This window comes from Geospiza fortis, unplaced genomic scaffold (assembly GCF_000277835.1).
Source record: "Geospiza fortis unplaced genomic scaffold, GeoFor_1.0 scaffold46, whole genome shotgun sequence".
Taxonomy (NCBI): Eukaryota; Metazoa; Chordata; class Aves; order Passeriformes; family Thraupidae; genus Geospiza; species Geospiza fortis.
In genome coordinates this window covers 63,408-84,882 of record NW_005054586.1, presented here as the reverse complement: position 1 = coordinate 84,882, position 21,475 = coordinate 63,408, and the positions used below count along the sequence as shown (strand labels likewise).

The window sequence follows — 21,475 nt, the reverse complement described above, 5'->3', positions numbered from 1 at the left end:
CTGAAAGGAGGAGAAGCCTGAAAGTTGGAGAAGCACCAACTCTTTTTCCACCATGGAAGGGTTTGGGTTGGAAGCGACCTTTGAAGTTCATGAAGCCACAAGCAGGGGCGCCTTCGATTAGATTATTTTAATGCCTCATTCTCCTTGCCCATAAATGGGATATACCAGCACGTTTCAATGCTTGAACACAGGAGGTTTAGAGCAGAGCCCACGCTGGGCCTTGCCTGGGCTCGCTTCCACTGCTCACTGTGGTGATTAATTGAGATAAATCTAGGATATGTTGGGATCCAGCTGACAGGGAACTTGCCTGGGCCCTTGTCTCAGTTTGGAAAGACAGGATTCTGCTAAGGAAGGCAGGAGCCTCCCCTGAAATGGAGAATGTAAACCCTCCCCACCCCTCTGAATTGCTATAATTTTAAATTAAGGGGCTCTCAGGCAAAGATACGGGAGCAGGAAATAACAGTTCTTTAATAGGGAAGAAATAAAAAGATAAAATAAACAATGCAGTCCACTAGAACAGCACTGACAGAGTCAGAACCCAACTTGACACCCTGTGGGTCAGGGTGTTGGTAGCAGTCCAATTGGAATTGTGGCTGCAGTCCTCCTGAAGTATCAGGGGTGGTTCTGCTGGAGCAGGGATCCTATAGAAAGGTGCAGTCTTCCTCTGAAGATCCAGGGGAAGAGGCAGCTGCTGTTCCTCTGGGGAATCCAGTGCAGAAGCCGTGCTGGTGTTCCAGAATCTCCAGATTATATCCAGTTAGGAATGGTTGGCTCCTCCCTCTGGGCTCACATCTCCCAGTGGGATGCTGTAGTTCTTATCAGCCATGCAGGGACATTCAATAGCTGTTATCAGCAGATGTCCCCTCCCAGGGAGGAGTGATTTTGGAAGAAATAAGGCAAACTGCCCACTGAACAGGAGACAGCTGCCATACAGAGGGCAAATAGAATACAACTTGCCTTGCAGTCTGGAACAGCCCCCCTGAGGGAGTTTGCTGTTTCATTTGGGTCTCCCCATCCGTTCCTGAGCTCTGGTTGCCAACACCCCACAAAGGGATGGAGGCAGGTCCTGGCTAGGGAATAGCGGCTTCATTTGGGAGTGGAAACCCACTTAATTTTGGGAACGCGCTTAATTTACCCTGGCTCTTCTCAGGGACACAGGTTTATATTAAATGACAGCCCATCCTGCACTGCACCATCTCCATCACACCCTACGGCTGTGTCAAACTGCTCCCCTCCTCCCAAATCCCACGGCAGCAGCTTTTCCACCCAGGGCAGCAACATCTTTGGCAGACAAGGAGAAGCAGCACACATCCAGCACATCTCCTTCCAGCCTCACGCTTCCCAGGGAGCTCCTGGCCCACCCTGGGGATGAGATGTGTCTCCCACCACCTTCCAAAACATCCAGGCCGTCCCTTCCAAGGCTGTCTCCTCTGCTCACGAGCTTCATCAAGGAATCATCAGGATCAGTGAGCTCTCCCAGTGGCCAAATTCGAGCTCCCAAGTGGAAAACTCAATAAAGTCATCTGTTCCTCACCAGGTGTGCTGACAAAATCCACGTTGGGTCAGATTCCCCCTCAGGACTCTGCCTAGCAGAGGGATCGTTTCTGGGGAGAAATACCAGCTCGAGGGCATCCCAATGGAACAAAATGGATTCTTGGCCAGCTTGGAGCCAAAGTCAGGTGGACGAGTTTGAGTCAGATTTCTCTGCGCAAGATGAGGTTCACTTTTCTGAACATCCACTCTCAGATTCCAGACCAAGGAGAGGAAAGCTCTGGGATTCATTTGCTAAAGATTTCTTGCAGAACTACCAGGGAACTGGATGTGCAGCAAACCAGATGTCCCCTGCAGAGCTCATGCGTGTGAGGGGCTCCCAAGCCAAATTAGATTGAGATGTTCTCCAAAAGCCCAACCGAAGTGATGGAAAAGGTACCACAAGATGCAGCTCAACAGGGTGCTCAACTTCCAGGCTGGATTGTTCCTGTCCAGGCCCAGGGGCTCTTTGCTGGGCGTTCATAAATGCTAATCTGTGAAAAAGTTTAAAGATTAGCGTCAGATTCATGGGTTTATGGGAGGCTGTGATGGAAGTGATTGCTAGACCCCAGAGAAGACTGAGCAGAAAAAGCCTTCCAGCCCCTGATGCTGTTTTAGGGAACAAAGAAGTAAACAACAGCAAAAAAAAAATTATATTCTGATGTGGTATCAAGGTCAAGTTGAATTAAAATTTGACCCAAACCACCAGCTGAAATCTGCAGGGGGAAAAAAGCCTCTTTCAGATCAATTCTGTTGCTTCACCCAATTTTTTTAAACATCATCTCCAGTAAAAATAAGATTACCTCGCATTCTAAAGACACCAAGGAATAATTATTTTAAAAGTTATTTTTAAAATTAAATTTTAAATTAAAAATCGAACATCTCGGCAATTTGGAAGCAGTAAATGCCAGGTGTCCGGAGCCCCTCTTTAAAAATCTTTCATGGAAAACTGTTTCATTTTCAGCAAATCTGTTGAGAACAAGCCGGCAATGCTTCATGGAGGAGAAAAAAAAAATAAGTATTTCTTCAATATTTGTCACTCTACAACCTGTCTTCCTGCTACTCTGGTGTGAAGCCCCCTGCCCATCAGATGTTTGCAAGCCTCCAAGGGGTTGGAGAGGATGTCCTGTGAGGAGGACACAGCTTAGCTCCTTTTTGGGACCAGGTCTGTGCTGGAAACTCCGATCTCCTGTTTCCCATGTTTTTTGCACTTTGCCAAATTTAGGTGCTTTTCCCACCACAGCCTCTGGAAGGTTGACTGGCTGTTGGGAAGTGTTAGATTTTTGTAAATCTTCATCAGATGCATCCTTGGCTTCTCTGCCACCATCCAGCCCATGCTGTGCCTGGTGGCAGAGAAGGGCAGGCCAGGAGCATCCTCCAGATGTTCAAAGCTTGCTGATTAGCATTTTTAACAGCAACCTCTCAATCCCAGCCTCTCTCCTCCTCCTCTCCACCCCACTCATTCAGTTACAATGGTTCTGGAAACCTGGATCAATTATTCCCAGATTTCAAATGCTGGCATCGCTCCTCGTGCAGCTGCGAGCGCAGCATTTGATCTCTTCCCTCTTTTAGGTTAAAGTGGTTGTTGTGTTCTGTGTTTCAGCCTCATGCCTGGCCTCAGGCTCTGAACCTGCAGTGCCCTCATTTCCAAGAGCATCCTGCTCCATCCTGGCGCTTGGCTCATCCCTCTGCAATGGGCTGGACCCAAACTCAGCGCACTCAAAGTTCAATACTGTACCCAAACCTTCCAAATTCATGGAGTTATTTTCCCCCTCTGCTTTCAAACTATTGGAGCTGAGTGGGAAATTCCCTTCAAAGTAAAAACTGTTTCCTGAGGGTGAAAAAAACCACGGTTGCCCAGCTTGAGGGTCAAACTTTCACATTTTCGTGACAAATGGGCGCCCAAAAAGCTGAGCAATGCGGACACCCATGGGAGAGCTGAGTCCTGCACCACTATCCCTCTCCAGGGAGGGATCCTATCCAGGATTTATCTGATCTGATAGGTCCTCAAATAGCCAAGGGCTCACCTGGGGGAGGCCCCTTTGAATTTGTGTGAATTGTATCAAGGTGAGGTGCTGAAGGATTTTCCAGTGCTGGCTCCAGGAGGAAGACACCCGAATACCCCTTCCATGCTCAGAAGCGTTTTCCCAGGCCGAGACAGCACAGGAAAACACAAGTTGTGGGTTTGCCTTTTCTTTTCAACTAATAATTAATCACCTTCCCAGGCATTCAAATCTCCAGCTTGGCTGGAGGGAGAGAAGGAGATCTTTTTGGCCAGAGGTGTGAATCAGCAGAGCCCTGCGTGGAAATAAAGATTCAGGGGAAAAAAAGTCCCTGTTTTCCTGAGCTGCTTCACTGCCGTGGGGTGCTGTGCTCTGCCACAGAGCCAGCCTTGGGAAATTTGATAAAGAGGGGCCAATTCTCTTACCCTTCGCTTTCCTGAAAGTGTCCCATGGCAGGAGAGGTGGAATTAGATGATTTTTAAGGTTCCTTCCAACCCAAACCATCCCGTGGTTTTTGCCACACTGGTTTAAGCATTGAGATGGTTTTCCATCATGGAGGAGGATTTCTTCAGCTACTTCTTTTTTTTTTTTTTTGATTATAATTGTTCTTAGATTGGTCCCAAATTGCCAGGTTGATTGATTTATTGCTGGTGGAATGGAAGGGAAAAAAAAAAGCAATCCTGAGAATTTGAGAAGGCACAGGAGGATTTGGGGAGGGAAGGGAAGAAAGGTGATCCATGCTGCAAAGCCAGGGAGGGGAATTTGTCCTGCAAATAATAATGGGGGTTTTTTTTAAGGGTAGGTGCTGGAGCTGTGAGAGCTTGAGGGAAAAACAGGGAAAATTGGATTCACAGCCAAGTCAACCACAACACAGCACTGGAGTGAGCTGTGGGGGAGAACCATGGAAAAACCCCGAAGTTTCAGGTGGAAGGAGAGATGTCTGAGGAAGAGATGGGTGGAAAGACTGGAAATTAGAGAAAAGAGCAGTTTAGAAATGGTGAGTGACACCTTGGAGGGGATCATGGGAGCTCGCAGGCTTGGCTGCAGAAAGGAAAAGGTCAGCAGGTAGCAGTGGGTGTTATGGATATTATATACATATATATATAGATATATATATATATACACATATAGAGATGTGCCCTGGCTGTGCCACATCCACACTCCCACCCAGCCAATGTGCTTGGGAAGCAGTTTTTTAGGAGAAACACCAAGAAGGGTCCTTCCCCCAAGTCATGGCACACATTTAATCCCTCAGTCCGCAGCCAAAATCTACAAAACTCCTTAAAAACAGCAGGAAAAATAATGAGGCTGGAGTGACCAAATTTTTATTCATTAGCCTTTAAAAAAAATTTAGAAAAGGATAACTGGCTTTTCTTAGAAATAACTTCTCCAGATGGAGGTGGACGTGCTGTGCAAGGATGGTCGGCTGAGCTGGGGGCATGAAGAGTCAATCCAAAGGATGGAGCTGGGAAAAGGGAGATTTTTTCTTGTCCGGGGCTCAGCTGGAAGAGATTCACTGATGCTGCCATGCAGGGGATTGGAGAAGGGGCTGTTTATGGCCAAGCCTTGATCCAAGGGTTGGTGGATCTGGGACAATTCCCTCCCGCGGCCAACGAGTGAGCGACTCTGGGTGCCCAAGGCGTAATTTTGGCATTACAGCAAGGGCTGGATCTGTTCAGGCTGGATCCCAGCACCCTGGGAGCTCAGTCCAGGTCAGGGACAGCAGAAGGGCTGGATTAGTCCTAGGAAAGAAACTCAAGTGCTGAGAAAATCCCGCCGTGAATCCCCTCAAAGCCCGCGTCAACAAACGCGCGCGAGTCCCGATAGAAATGCATCCCAGCCGGACAGGTCTGGATCCCATAACTATAAAGGTGTTTTATTTCCTGGAATTCTGACATCAAAGCGGGGATTTTCAAGACAAATAGCTGCTATTTTCATTCCTCTGGAGAAATCATACCATGTGATTGACAATTAAGATCAGAAAAAAAAAGGTTTGATGGGCGAAAGATCGGGAAATAAATCTCGCCACACCACCAAATCCAGGGCTGTTATCAAAAGCTATTCCTCCCTGCTCAGCACTACGAGGATCACAGGAATGTGGGACCTAATTTAGGGGTATTTTTTTAGTAACACTTACAGAGGATTGGGGGAATTTGGCTGAGCTTTACCTGCTCCAAAGCTCCCTGAGTGCTTGAGTGAAGGAGCAGATATTGAGCCAGATTCCCAAAAGATGGCACAAGGAAGACATGGGATTGGAGGATACCCTCTGGACATTTTAACTCTTTGGGGCCAAGAGTTTTTTCCACATATCAGCACCTCCTTCCATCTGGATTCCTCAGTGGATGGAAGAGCTGCTGCACCAGGGGGAAAAAAGGACAATTTAAGACTTCATTGGTAAGTGGCACCGACAAACATTTTGGAGGAATGTGGTTGAGAGCTGTGACTGCTCAGGGAGGGTAGGAACAAGGCAGAGGGGGTGATACCCACCACAGCCATCCCAAAAATCCAGGAGGGTTAGCAGGCCTGGGACTCTACATCTGAGCCCTGTCTCCACCATTCCTTGGCCACCAGGGGCTGGAGTTGACATCGATTGACCTTTTCCTCCAAGGAGAGAATGTTTTATTTCCTGAGATCATTACACTTTTGTGTCACAGCCACACAGGCCAGGCTCCTCTGGTCACAGGCAGAGGCATCGGGTTGGACTTCCCCAGGAAAGGCTCACGGTGTGCAGGAGCACAGCCTGGGATGCCACCAACAGAACAAGCAGAGGACTTCCACTGTTCCCAATTTTTAATATATATTTATTTTTACATTATTTTATTCCCCCCACTCCCAAAGACAGCCTCGTTATTCCAACCCGAATCCAGGAAAGCACCTTAAGCACACGATTAACTCCTGGAATGCGAGTAATCCCCCGCGCTCCTCCTCTTGGGCCAAGCACTTAAGCGCAGCCTAATTGGGAATTGGTTCTTGAGCAGTGCTGAAACGTAAGCTGGTGTTTGAGTGCTCTGCTGGATGGCAGCCAGGGCCAGGGAGATGCCAGGATCCAGGAAAGCTGTTGGATTTCAGGATTTGCTGAGGTTTCAGGTGTAACGTGGCATTCTGAACCCGTGGAAACCCAAAGTGGACAAACGCCAGCCAGAGCTGGTAAAACAATGAAAAAAAGTTCCCTCCTTGGGTTTCACCCTTTCTTTCTCTCTTTTTTGAAATATCAGGGATATTTCGCTTGTTTAGAAACACCAAAGGGTTTCTGCATGAGTTTTAAAGTGGCCAAGCTTATTCAAAAAGCCAAAGTGCGTCAAGATCTTGAAATTCCCAGGTTTTTACCCACCCAAAAGGAAAACGACCCGTTTTACAAGTTTTTTATGAAGTCAACACATAGAGAAGACGGGCTGTAAACGTTTTTAAAGAAGTGATGGATGTGCTTGTGCGCAGGCAGGTTCACACGCCCATAAATATACATATAAATGCACATGTATTCCTTTTCTCATAAATCCCAGACACTCTCTGAATCAGGGATGCAACTTTGCAAGGGCCTGGAAGGGAGAAGGGGCTGCAGACAGCACTTCAAAACATGGCCCTGCTTTTGAGGCTTCCCAGCCATTCCTACACGGAATATCCCAAATTTTCAGCTGGGCTTCAAGCTCAGGTGGTTTGTGAAGCATCCAGCAAGTCCCTGGCTGAGATCTGGACGTTGCCCATCTGAGCACACAAGTCAGTTGGACTTTTATGGGTGTGGGGGAAAATTCCACATTTTGAAGGGGAAGGAAAAAAAAAAAAAGAATAATAAAATAAAAAAGGAGCAGCGGAGGGTTTTGGGGTCTGGTTCCCTTTAGAACACGGCAGCTGTTTGAAAGCTGCCTACAAATTCAAAACGTTCAGAGCTGGTGCTGGGAGCTCCAACCTGGTGTTAACAGGGAGGGAGGAACGGATCTCGCGACCGCAGATGTTGCTGCGAGGGCTGGGGGGGAGCCCTTGCGTGGATGTAACACGCTTGTAAATTGTGTTTAGGGTCTTTTCCAGGCTTTTATCCATGCAGGATAGCTGCCTGCCATGCCCTCGGCGGGATGAAAGGGTTTCTGCAAGCCCAGCAGCAGAGCTGAGGTGCTGGTGATGATGGGAAGAGGGTTGGCTCCTCCCTAAGCCTGGGCTGCGCTTTAATCCCAGCGTTTTCCCCTCCGAATCAAAACAAACACAACGAATTCAGGTGAAACAAAACTTCTGGTTTAATTAATTCTGGCCTGCTTTGGATGCCTTCCCAAGCCAAGCCACTTTTAACAACGAAAATAACGGCAATGGATGGATATTAACCACAAAATAAAATGTTTGAAAGTTTTCCAAGCGAAACCTTCGCATCTTTAACATGTCAGAGCGCAGCATTTTCACACCTAAGAAAATTTAAACAGGTATTTTTCTCCTTAAAGTGCACTGTCTTGCCAAGACCTTAATTCAGCACGAGATTCTGCCCTCCCAAAAATACATTTTTTGAGGGGAAAGGAAAGGAAAGGAAAGGAAAGGAAAGGAAAGGAAAGGAAAGGAAAGGAAAGGAAAGGAAAGGAAAGGAAAGGAAAGGAAAGGAAAGGAAAGGAAAGGAAAAAGGCATCAGTCCTTTTGCAGGTCACAGCCCTTCTCTTTTGAGACTTGCTTTGCAAGAGAGCAGAAAAAAAAAGAAATAAAAGCAGCAAAAGAATCTGAGCTATCATTTTTAAATTGTATTTTGTCAAGGACGTTTTCCAGTTTTTTGAAGATTAGTGAAAAAGAAAGGATGTGTTTATGTTCGGACCCAGGAAGATGAGCAGGTCACATCCTGTTCTCCCACAAATTCCCTGAGTTCCCAGGAATGTGCCATATCCCTGCTGGATGATAACCCTTCCCTCTTGTGAGGAATATTTACCTGGGGGCAGCCTCTCCAGGGGATTGAAATGTGTCCCTTGGGCTGGGTGTGCAGCATGGTCCCTCTCCCTCTGCATCAGATCCAGGCCACAGAAGTTTGGCAAGGATTTTATGTCCAATGAAATGTTTGTTTGATATTTTATTTTATTTTATTTATTTTACTTTATTTTATTTTACTTTATTTATTTTATTTTATTTTGCTTTATTTTATTTTATTTTATTTTATTTTATTTTATTTTATTTTATTTTATTTTATTTTATTTTATTTTTTACAATAAAAATACTCAGTTCTGGATACCTCAGAGCATTTTGCAAAAGTTTTGCAAAATTTTTGCCCTGAGCCATTCAGCTGAAAAATGTTTCTTAAAAGTCTGAGGGTGTGGATTTCTCCCGATCCATGCTCTGAAATAAAACACTGTGGGTTTTCTACACAAAACCACCTTTGCTGTTTCAATCCTTACTTTGCTTTGCTTTGGGTTTGGAGCACAATTTCCACTTGCTCAGAGCTGCAAGGCGATGCTTCTCTCCTGAGCTTATCCAGAATAGTTCCCTCTCCCTGGAATTGCTATCATTTTGTTGGTTTGATGGGGAAAAAAAAAATTAAAATCAATCTGATACGACTTGAATTGATGACTTTTGGGATCGTTAATGGATCGGGGATCATTAATTTGGAGGATTGTGCCAAGGTGCAGTGCAGAGCATGGGAGAGCAGATGAGAACATCTGCTGAGCACTCCTATTGCTTCAAAAAAATGGGTGCAACTTCCCTGGAAGCGTTCCTGGCCTGGATGATGCTTGGAGAATTGAGGAGGAGCTGATTTGTCTTAAGCCCACTCAAATCTGCACCTCACTGAAAAAAAAAAAAATCTCATTTGAAATGCATTAAAGCAGGGTTTGAGGGCTCAGAAAAAACTTCTCAATTAAGTATTAATGATAATAATGAAATACCACACTTGTTTCACTTCAGTAAGAAATCCTGAATGTTTTCAGAGCAGTTTTCATCCCCAAACCATGTCATGGCTGCTCAGGCTCTAGCTTTATTTTTGGGTATTACTGTACTGTTGATTAAAATCACCTAAAATGAAGAGGGGGGGGGGAACCAAAAAAACAACACAAAACCCTTTGATTTTAAATTAAACTTCTCCTGGACAAGTCAAAACCTCCCATTCTCATATTTCCAGTACAGGGAAAACAGTGACTTATAAACCAAATTCCCTCATCTTCAGGTTTTCTGAATAGATTTTGTTTTAATTTTTAATTAGGCTGTAACAAACTAATATTTAAAGAAGCAACATCCAGAATGTAATTTATGGATTTAAATCAAAGTTAGGATTTCATAGCCATGACCATGGCACAGAGCAGCACTGGGATTTTTTCCAGATATCATGGACTTAATTGGAATAATTTCTGCACATCCCTGAGATTGATGTTGGATATTGGGAAAGGTTTCTCCACAGCAGGGTTGGTCAAGCATTGGAACAGGCTCTGGTGGAGCCACCATCCCTGGAAGTGTCCAAAAAACACGTGGATGTGGGACCTGGGGACGTGGGTTAGTGGTGGCCTTGGCAGTGCTGAGTTAAGGGTTGGACTTGATGATCCTGGAGATCTTTTACAACCTTAATAATTCCACAGTTCCTTCTCTTTGTCCCTCTCCTCATCCTCCTTGTCCTTCTCCAGAGAAGGAGAAAAGGAGAAGGAGAAAAGGAGAAGGAGAAGGAGAAGGAGAAGGAGAAGGAGAAGGAGAAAAGGGGAAGGAGAAGGAGAAAAGGGGAAGGAGAAGGAGAAAAGGGGAAGGAGAAGGAGAAAAGGGGAAGGAGAAGGAGAAAGGAGAAGGAGAAAAGGGGAAGGAGAAGAGAAGGAGAAAAGGAGAAGGAGAAAAGGAGAAGGAGAAAAGGAGAAGGAGAAAAGGAGAAGGGGGAGGAGAAGGAGAAAAGGAGAAGGAGAAGGAGAAAGAGGAGATCCTCACTTTGAAGCATAATGTGAGTAGTCTGAATCAGCCATATTTAAAAGGTTTTATTTCATTCTAGGAATTAAGGACCACAGGCTCTGTAAATCTCTCTTTGACTTGTAACACTTTATGTGCCTATTTATAGTATCAACGTCAGGTTTTGGGGTAATTCTTTTTTCCTGGTATATTCCCAGCTCTTCTCCTGGGCAGCCATTTCCCCTTCCTGGCTCGTATTGAATGAACATTTTTTTACAATGCTTCTTTCATCTGATTTTTAAAAAGGCTTTGATCAAAATCTCCCTTCTGAGAACTGAATGTGGTTTGAATCACCAAGCCCTGGCTCTTGCTAATAAAAGGAAAGGACTGACTTATAATGACTTTGTTGGTGGTTGTGTGATCCAAAAAGGAATCACTGGGAATATACCTGCAAGCACCAGAGGCCCCTTAGTGCTTATTCTTTTTCCATGCTTTATTTTTCTCCCCCCCCATTTTTTGTTATTTATTTCAGAATTTTTGCGGAGTCATCTGAGAAGCTTTGCTCGGTTTTATTCTCAAAGAACACAAATTTATCTGACTCCTGCTCTCTTTTCTCTGTGGATATCCTGTGTGAAATGAAGATTTTTCACAGCAAACCTCTGCAGGGAAATCTGTCCCACGAACACTCAGGTGCTGAAGCAGCTCCAGGTCGATGCTCATGAGGGTTTCTGTCTTTCAGCCCAGGAATACCCTTTTTCCCCATGCCAAAACTTACATGGAAAAGATCACTGCAAGGCCATGCTCGGGTGGTGGGATCATGCCAGGATGCCCTGATTCCCAAAGGGAAGAGCAAGCCAAGGAAGGTGTGTGTGCAACGTGAACCCCGATGCGCTCAGCTCCGCGCAAAAACTGGGATCCAGGGAAAGTGGGATCCAGGGTGCTCCAAGGCTCAGGACAATCTGCTTTGTGTTTTCCCAGGCTGGGGAAGTGCAGGGGCAGCTGCTCTTCGTTAAAAGCACTGTCCTGGCTTGGTACAGGTAGTGTGTTTTCACTCAGTAGCTCTGGCATGCAAATCTTATCTCGCGAAATAAGAATTTCAGGGGAGAACACATCAGCTCTCTGTTTGTGGGTGTCCCGTGTTGGGGAATGCACTGGAGATGCATCCAGGCTGGCAGAGATCTTCCCCGTGCCCAGGAATTTCACCTGCAGCCTGGATTAGTTTGCTTCAAGCCCTTCATGCCTCAGCCAAAGCTGAGTGTGGTCAGAAGTGTCCCTGACCTCGGACACCATGGAAAACTCTTACTCACCTTCAAATCCTCATCTCAGGTCTTGCCCATTCCTTCTTTGCACTTCTGCCTTTCCCAGAGCCACCCTTCATCCCTCCTCTACACTCCCATCCCAGACCCCAGCAAAGCAACCTCTCTTGGACTAGCCACAAGGGAAAACTGATTTTCTGCCTTTTTTCCCCCTCTTCAGACACCATCTACTCCATCCAGCTCCCTTGGTCCTGCCCTTGAACAATGCTGCAATTAACCGAGTGTGGGAATGACGACGCGGCTCATTTGAGGTTTTGTTTCCACTCAGACCAGAGCTAATCTCCCCTGTGACTTCCAACATTTCTCCTCCTGATGAATTGTTTATTTTCTGATTCTGGATGGTTTCTAAGAATAGCACTTTGGGTTCTGTACAAATTTGCTCTTGTGCTTTGATTCATTGCGCTTAAAGACGCTGTTGTCATTCTCCCAAGTGTTGGCACGCAGTATTTGACAATCTTCAATGGAGCAAATTCCTGGAATATAAGAACAAGGCCTCATGCTTTGATTGAATTTCCTTTTTTTTTTTCCCCTTTCTCTGCAGATGCAGAAATGGATGTTTATTTTTCATTAGCATTGCTGCAGGATTTTTGAAGGCACGTTCCCTTCGCTTTTCGGGCCGACTCCTTTTCCGGCCTTGGGTTTGCCGAGGCTCTTTCAGCTTTTGTTCTCTGGGGATGTCATTCCTGTTGGAAACACGGCCACGGCCTGCCTGTCTCATGTGGTTTCCACAGCAGGATGAGGTGGTGGAGCTGGGAGAACTGCCTCGGGATGAGGCAGCAGACAAGCTAACATTTAAAGGAGCGACACCCAGAACGTGTTTTACGGATTTAAATCAAAGTTAGGACTTCGTAGCCATGACCATGGCACAGAGCAGCACTGGGATTTTCTCCAGAAAACATGGACTTCCTTGGAGCCATTTCTGCATCCATCCAGCTCCAGGGCTGAGGTGGCTGCCTTGAAGGCAACTCCATGTGTGGGGTGAGGCCAACGCAAACATTCCAGACGGTACCACCTGATGTGGATTTTTCCTTCATTATCCTGGGGCTTTGGGGTTTTTAAGGCAAGTTCTCCTCATCTTTCCCCCCATCAGGAAGCGCTGGGGTAACGTCAGGTTCCTGAGATGCTCCTGGTGGCCTGGAGCTCCCAGCCAGCCCCACCCAGCCCGTGGTGCCTTTGAACTGGTTATAAATAGCTGGAGCTCCATGTGCACCCCTGGCACGGGCTCTGGTGTCACCCCTGCCATCCATCACTGCTCGGGCCCTTATGAAATCCAGAAGAGATCCTGACATGCGATTTTCCCGCTCTGTCACAGGGGGCTGGGAGATTTGTTGGGGGTTTTTTTTTATTATTTTTTCTTTTCTTTCCTTAGGAAAGCAGGCGAGCGAGCGAGCGAGCTGGCAGAGCTCCTGCCACAAGGAATGAATTTGCACACACACTTTGATCCCTTTTATGATTTTTTTATTTGTGTTAGCCACATCCTCTTCGCTGCACCACTCAGCAAAAGATGCTTTAAATTAGATGGGGCTTGGAAAAGGCTCTGCCCGTGGCTGCCTCCCCCCTTGCCTCGCCTGCCCCCGAGGCCTCGCATTGGTCTGGTAGCCAGAGCCTTGCCTAACATGAAGCTGGCACCAGCCAAAAGGAGGATAAATAAACGTCCAGGAATCTTGTTTGTCATATTTAATCCATCACATTTCCCAAACAGCCCGCTCCAAAAATGCTGCAGCAGTGTTTACATCATCCTGATTGAAGGCTACATCCGTGCATGTAAATGCCCTTGCTGGATGTAGCTCTGGTTTCACACGAAGGCAGCCCCAACCAGAGGGAAAAAAAAGTAATAAACACATTTTTGCATTTCTTCTTCTCCCATCCCTGCCCAATCCAACCACCCAGCATCTGCACACTCAATTTTATTTATATTTTTCCCTTCCTTTTCTAAAGTTTTCTGGTGAGCATTGCCCGACTCTGTGCTTTCCTGCGAAATGAGCAAGTGGAATTCACTTGGGGACCACGAGGAGAGGGTTGATCCCTGTGCCAGGGCAAGTGGCACAGTGCAGGCTGGAAGGGTTTGGCATTGCCACCAGCCATGGCAGGGGCACTGGGGCTGGGAGCATCAACCTCCCAATGGGGAAAACCATGGGAAACCACCCCAGGCCACTGCAAATGGGAGATCCTGCCCAGGAGGTGTGAAAGGAAGAGGGGAAAAGCTCTTTTAGAGCCAAATCAAGGAGTAGGAGATGGTCACTGACCCCACAGGAAGGCAATCCACCCAGGCAAGGGTTCATTTTAGCACCTGGACTGGTGGAAGGTGTCCCTGCCCATGGCAGGGGGGTTGGAATGAAACGGGCTTTAAGGTGCCTTCCAACCCAAAACATTCTGGGATTTTCATATTCTGTGGTGGTGGAGCTCAGAAAGGACCACAGAGGGTCCCACACGCCACATGCCACTCCACAAAACACCCCCTGACAGCTCCAACTCTTCAACAGAGTGAACAGCTAATAAAAAATAAAATTTAAAAGATAAAATAACAAGGATACTCAACCTGCCTGGGGTCAGACAGCAGTTTGTCTCATCAAAAATGACATTTTCTATTTCTTCCATGGGCTTTTCCTGTTAAAAGGAAGACAATCACAACTGTCAATTTCCCTTCTCAACTTCTCCTCCACCAACTTTATTTTGTCCCATGGCCACAATCACTCATCACACTGGATGCAATTCATCCACTGCAAATTGCATTTTGCTGTGGGAAATGTCACCCTGTGCTGCCTCCAGTGCTGTCCAGAGGCTGGATTCCCAAAAGAACTGGAGACAGACAGCGTAGAAGGGAAAACCTTTGAAAAACAAGGCTCTGACTTGGATGTCCCCTTGGATTTGGGGATGTCTTTTGAACCCTCATGGTTGAAAATCTCCAGCCCCAAAAGCAACAGCACCTGTTTCATCCAGCCAAGCAGCACAGACATTTCCCAGGCAGCTCCTTGCACTCCCTGGAATAAAAATAAGGCTGTCAGGTGACGCATCACAGAAACCGTTACAAAATGAAAAAAAAACTTTTCATCCTCATTAAAAAAAAAAAAAAAAAGAGCCTGTAAACCCACTTTTCCCCTTCCTCCTTCACCTCCTGCCTAACTCTGAAGCAGGAGCTGCTTCTGGCCTCCAGATGTCAAAACCCACGAGCTCTTCCCCTTTTTTTGCTATTTTTTGCCTCGCGCTTTGATCTTTAGCCACAGCTGCCCCGGGAAAGGAGGGGGAGGAACTCAGGGTTTGGGGCTGGGGGTGCTGCTGTGCCCCCTCTGAGGCTTCACCCCCTCACTTCCCTTTGCTTCCCAGAGGGAAATCCACCCCCCAAAAAAAAGCAGGGTGAAAAGGGAGGGAAGGGCACGGGGATGGGCAGGGGAGGATGCGCTGGGCAGAAGGGAGGCAGGAGGGCCTTTTTTAATCGCCAAAAAAAGACCCAAAACAAAACATCAAAACCTGCCTGGGGGCTCAGCACTGAGGGCTGAGTGGGGATGGGTCCTGTGTGGGGTGGCAGGGAGTTTGAGCCATTATTTTGGGCCAAAATGGGATGCAGGACTGGATGGCAACCTCTCCTTGAGCCGCGGGGAGCTGGAGGTGCAGAAGGCAACAGCCCTCAGCCACTGCCTGTCCCAATCCATCTCACCTCCTTCAGGGACCTCCAGGCACCCCTAAACAACATGGAATTCCCTTCCAAAGGCAGCTGAGCCGTGCCCAGAGCGTGACTCTGTTATAATTCACTGCCTGATCAATGGGCTGCATCACCCCATGCTGTCTTAGCCCCACCAACGCTTTGCAAGCCACCCTCTCTCCCATGAAAATGAACAAATAAATCTTCTCCGTGCCATCACACACCAGAAAAATGAAATTGTGCTCCAGCCCTGGAGCAAAGGAAGCAATCTTGCAGCTGGAGAGTCCAATGTCCAGCCGGAGAGTTGTGAATATCTTCTTTTTGCTTCCCTGCCAAAGTTTTATTGTTGTGATGGGTAATATCAGGGAGCTCTCACAGCACAGCTCAGCTCTCACTCAGCAGCTGCAGGCTGGCAAAATATTGCCCAGAGGATGGTGTGGCTTGATGTTTTCATTGCCAAAAAAAAAAAGAAAATCAAAACAAAACACCCAAAACACATGCAAAAAACCGAAGGAAAAATTGATGGGTTTAAAAAACTATGGGGACAGGAGGTGGAAAACAATGTCTGTGACCAAAACAAAACAAATCCCATCAGGTATTGGCACAAATTCTGCATCCCATGTACTCCTGGATGAAAGTTTGCCTGTATTCCAAGGAATGCCTGGCCATGGCACTCCGTGCTCAGGCTGGTGACCAAAATCAGTCACAGGCTGGGCTCCATGGCCTTGGATGGCTTTTCCAACCTCAGTGACTCTGGGATTTGATAAAATTGGTGATGGACACCCCAGTGCAGTGTCCCCTGGCTTCCAGGGATGATTTACAGGGAAAACCACTTGGGTTGGTGCTGAATTTCCCATCCCTCTCCCCCCCAGCCCCACCTGGCTGCTCCTTGTGACAACAGCAGAGCTTGGACAGGCACAGAGCCCCCTCTGCCCCCTCCTTGTCCCCAGAGGAGCTCACCTTCACCTGGAGAGCAAAGTGCCACACTTTGGGAATGCTGCCAGCCTCCTCCTACCTTCTCCTGGGTGTTTTTGGGGGCTAAAAACCCCAAACCCAGTGCCACCACGACTCAAGCAGGTGTTTCCTCTCTAAGCACACGAAAACAAACAGTGCCCAGCATGGCACTGAACCTGCTGGCTGCTTTCTGCTTAAAAGTTTTGCTTCTGCCCCAAGGTGCTCACAAAAGCAAGGCCATGATGATGCAGGTTGCAGGCAGAAATATTCTGTCCTGCAGGGATCAGAACTCGCTGCCTCCAAAGGAATTCCTGCGTCCCCACGAGCTGCATAGCTGTGGCTGCTCAGTATTCCCGATTTAGGCATTGGCAGAGACAAAGAGTGAGGGAGGCTGAGAGCACAAATGCTGAGAAAGGCAGTGCTGAAGGGTGTCCTACCCTCCATTTAAGCAGGAGAACTACCATATCTCCTCTGTGTGTGTGTGTGTGTGGAGGCACACAGGCACATATGTCTCGGTGCTTAGGCAAACATGAGATCCACAGAGCACAGAGCATTTGTCTCTCCCGTGTCCCTGTGTCAGGAAAAGCGCTGATGCCTTCTGGGAAACGTGGAGAAAAGGTAAATATTTGGTTCCAAAGCAACGCAGCTTGTCACTGTGCCTGTCTGACTTCCCTGCAGCAAATGAGCAAGGAAAAAATAATAATAATAAAAAAAGAATGTTTCTGCTGCCTCTGTGTCCAAGCAGGTTCACACAGGATTTTTTATGCTTTACAAATCACAGAATTACAGACTGGTTTAGGGACCTTAAAGCTCACCCAGTTCCACACCTTCCCCTGTCCCAGGCTGCTCCAAGCCCCAGCGTCCAACTTGGCCTTGGACAATTCCAGGGATCCAGGGGCAGCCACGGCTGCTCTGGGCACCCTGACAGAAGAAAATTTTCCTGATATCTCGCTTAAATTCCCCCTCTTTCAGTCTGAATTTCCCCTCTCTCAGTCTGAATTTCCCCTCTCTCAGTCCCAATTTCCCCTCTTTTGCTCTGAATCGTCGATTTCTCGGTTGAACCGCCAGTTCACATTGCCTTGGGATAAAATCACCTCTGCCCAAGCTGATTTCCAGGGAGAGGGCTCCAGATGTAAGAACTGGCTTCAGATCCTCCCATTTCCTGGCTGGCACCCTGGCCATGAGGGGACCATGGGATGGTTCCTGCTCCAGAATCAGCCAGTTCAGCACTGGTGTGCCCCTGGGCCAAACTCCTGAGGAGCACCAAGGACACCAGAGGGACAGCCAGGTCGGTGACCCCACACTGCAAGTGGCTCAGCAGGTGAGGAGACGGAGAGATGCTCTGCTCCCTTCCATGGGGAGACATTTCTGGAGCAGGAATTTAATAAAAAAACATCACGGCAGCTCAAAAATTTTGCCATGGAAATGCAAACAGACATGGTGGAATCAGACCAGCTACAAAACACTTCATGAATATGCATGAATTTAATTAATTAACAAGTTCCCACCACACTGCCCTTTATGGGATGCTCCTGTATTATGGGATGTATCCCCTTGTTTTTCCCTTGCAGGAAAACTGGCTGCAGCTGGTGGCACCCATGACCTGAGGGTCTGATGCGTCACACAGAGGTTTTAAAGCAAATGATGAGCCAGGTTTGGGAGAAGGGGGAAATGGAGGCACGGGTTTTTGTTGTGAGGAAGGAAGATGTGAGCGTGAAAGGCAGGATCCCTGCTGCTGGTGGGTGGGGTGGAAGTCTCCATTGGGAAAGGATTGCTGACCACCCCCTGCTCAAGGTGTTTGCGCAGGGCATAAAGAGAGAATCCGTGCAGACATTCACCTCAAACACACTTTTTCCCAGAGATTTCTCTTCTCTCCAGGTGGAGGTGACGCCCAGTGGCTGCTTGCCACAGCATGGAGGGGTGGCTTCTCTGGGACACCCAGCAATCCCTCGGGTGAAAACGCACGTGGGAACATTTGCTCTGGATTCACGGGCACCACCAAAACTGCTGGGGGAGGAAAGGCAATCAGGGCAAACACTGAGAAGCATTCCAGCACTCACATTCCTCCACCTTCCACCCCAGGGGCAGGGGAGGGGGGGATGCTCTCCCTCATGTCCTGCCAGGAAAAGGGGATGGCTGTAAGGCTGCTGAGATCATTTGCAGTTCCTCCGTCCCCCTCCTCCCCCATTTCCAATCTGCAAACCTCATCCCTGCTCCCCTGTCAGAGACTTAGGAAACAGTTTGGGTTAAATTAGCGTGGAAGCTGGAAAGCCTGGGATTGGAATCATTTCCCTGCTGCCCTTCCAGGGGCTCCGAGGGGAAAAGCCCCCAGGCACAAGTGGAGAACGAGATCTCCTGCCAGCTCCTCTCCTGCTCACACCTCTGGGGTCTGCTTTAGCACTTAGGTGCAGGGGGGACAAGGTTGTTTTTCTTCCCCTCAGCCTTTGCAAATGGACTTCCAGATCTCCCAAAAAAAAAAAAATAAAAAAAAAGAAAGAAATTGGCTCAGGCAAAGGCAGGAGGTGAAAGGCATCACTTGGCAGGTGGAGATGCCGCTTCTCCCATCAGTCCTTTGGTTTTTTGTTGCCAAAGCAACCCCCTCCTGAAGGGAATGGTGAAATGCTGAGTGGAAGATGGAGAGGGACTTTGGACAATGGCCTGGAGGGACAGGACACGGGGAATGGCTCCCACTGCCAGAGGGCAGGGATGGATGGGATATTGGGAATTAGGAATTGGTCCCTGGGAGGGTGGGCAGGCCCTGGCACTGCCCAGAGCAGCTGTGGCTGCCCCTGGATCCCTGGAAGTGCCCAAGGCCAGGTTGAAGCACCATGGGATAGTGGGAGGTGTCCCTGCCCATGGCAGGGGTGGAATGGGATGAGCTTTAACTCTCTCTTCCAACCTGAACCATTCTGGGATTTTATGATTCTGCGTACTCCTGGCCTCCAGGATTATTATCTCAAAGTGGCACAACCCATCCTGAATGTTTTGGGGTTGATTATGCTCCAAAAATTCTTGGGAGACCCAGAGGAACCAGAGGGTGCTGAGTAGGTGCAGTTATGCTTCAAAATGCGGCTGAAGGTTTCCCAAAATCCCGTGTGAGGAGCCATTCCTGCCTGGATGGGCACTTTGGTGCCCCACAGCCCAGGAAAAAGCCCTTTTCCCCACCTTTCAGGACTCCAGCAGGACCAGCTCTGCCTGTTAATCTCCAAACCAGCCTTCCCTCCTGATGAATAGGAGGCAATTCCAGCACTCTGGCAAAGCCGCTTGGAGAGAGGTGATGGACAGAAGAAAATTTTCCTGATATCTCGCTTAAATTCCCCCTCTTTCAGTCTGAATTTCCCCTCTCTCAGTCTGAATTTCCCCTCTCTCAGTCTGAATTTCCCCTCTCTCAGTCTGAATTTCCCCTCTCTCAGTCCCAATTTCCCCTCTTTTGCTCTGAATCGTCGATTTCTCGGTTGAACCGCCAGTTCACATTGCCTTGGGATAAAATCACCTCTGCCCAAGCTGATTTCCAGGGAGAGGGCTCCAGATGTAAGAACTGGCTTCAGATCCTCCCATTTCCTGGCTGGCACCCTGGCCATGAGGGGACCATGGGATGGTTCCTGCTCCAGAATCAGCCAGTTCAGCACTGGTGTGCCCCTGGGCCAAACTCCTGAGGAGCACCAAGGACACCAGAGGGACAGCCAGGTCGGTGACCCCACACTGCAAGTGGCTCAGCAGGTGAGGAGACGGAGAGATGCTCTGCTCCCTTCCATGGGGAGACATTTCTGGAGCAGGAATTTAATAAAAAAACATCACGGCAGCTCAAAAATTTTGCCATGGAAATGCAAACAGACATGGTGGAATCAGACCAGCTACAAAACACTTCATGAATATGCATGAATTTAATTAATTAACAAGTTCCCACCACACTGCCCTTTATGGGATGCTCCTGTATTATGGGATGTATCCCCTTGTTTTTCCCTTGCAGGAAAACTGGCTGCAGCTGGTGGCACCCATGACCTGAGGGTCTGATGCGTCACACAGAGGTTTTAAAGCAAATGATGAGCCAGGTTTGGGAGAAGGGGGAAATGGAGGCACGGGTTTTTGTTGTGAGGAAGGAAGATGTGAGCGTGAAAGGCAGGATCCCTGCTGCTGGTGGGTGGGGTGGAAGTCTCCATTGGGAAAGGATTGCTGACCACCCCCTGCTCAAGGTGTTTGCGCAGGGCATAAAGAGAGAATCCGTGCAGACATTCACCTCAAACACACTTTTTCCCAGAGATTTCTCTTCTCTCCAGGTGGAGGTGACGCCCAGTGGCTGCTTGCCACAGCATGGAGGGGTGGCTTCTCTGGGACACCCAGCAATCCCTCGGGTGAAAACGCACGTGGGAACATTTGCTCTGGATTCACGGGCACCACCAAAACTGCTGGGGGAGGAAAGGCAATCAGGGCAAACACTGAGAAGCATTCCAGCACTCACATTCCTCCACCTTCCACCCCAGGGGCAGGGGAGGGGGGGATGCTCTCCCTCATGTCCTGCCAGGAAAAGGGGATGGCTGTAAGGCTGCTGAGATCATTTGCAGTTCCTCCGTCCCCCTCCTCCCCCATTTCCAATCTGCAAACCTCATCCCTGCTCCCCTGTCAGAGACTTAGGAAACAGTTTGGGTTAAATTAGCGTGGAAGCTGGAAAGCCTGGGATTGGAATCATTTCCCTGCTGCCCTTCCAGGGGCTCCGAGGGGAAAAGCCCCCAGGCACAAGTGGAGAACGAGATCTCCTGCCAGCTCCTCTCCTGCTCACACCTCTGGGGTCTGCTTTAGCACTTAGGTGCAGGGGGGACAAGGTTGTTTTTCTTCCCCTCAGCCTTTGCAAATGGACTTCCAGATCTCCCAAAAAAAAAAAAATAAAAAAAAAGAAAGAAATTGGCTCAGGCAAAGGCAGGAGGTGAAAGGCATCACTTGGCAGGTGGAGATGCCGCTTCTCCCATCAGTCCTTTGGTTTTTTGTTGCCAAAGCAACCCCCTCCTGAAGGGAATGGTGAAATGCTGAGTGGAAGATGGAGAGGGACTTTGGACAATGGCCTGGAGGGACAGGACACGGGGAATGGCTCCCACTGCCAGAGGGCAGGGATGGATGGGATATTGGGAATTAGGAATTGGTCCCTGGGAGGGTGGGCAGGCCCTGGCACTGCCCAGAGCAGCTGTGGCTGGCCCCGGGTCCCCGGGAGGGGCCAAGGGCCG

The 21,475-nt window shown here is 48.3% G+C and overlaps 1 long non-coding RNA gene across 2 annotated transcripts in view; it reads right to left on the bottom strand.

Annotated features, from left to right (window-relative positions):
• Positions 1-13,226: 13,226 nt before the first annotated feature.
• The window catches only part of LOC115948876, a 10,222-nt gene continuing 1,973 nt past the window's right edge, over positions 13,227-21,475 (bottom strand). The window contains exons 3-4 of one of the 2 annotated variants that reach the window (XR_004082641.1): positions 14,205-14,272; positions 13,227-13,454 (exon numbers count right to left, since the gene is read on the bottom strand). This is a non-coding gene — a long non-coding RNA (uncharacterized LOC115948876). Of the gene's footprint in view, positions 13,455-14,204; positions 14,273-20,145; positions 20,666-21,475 lie in introns of those variants that run through there. The other variant, XR_004082642.1, reaches the window with a different exon arrangement.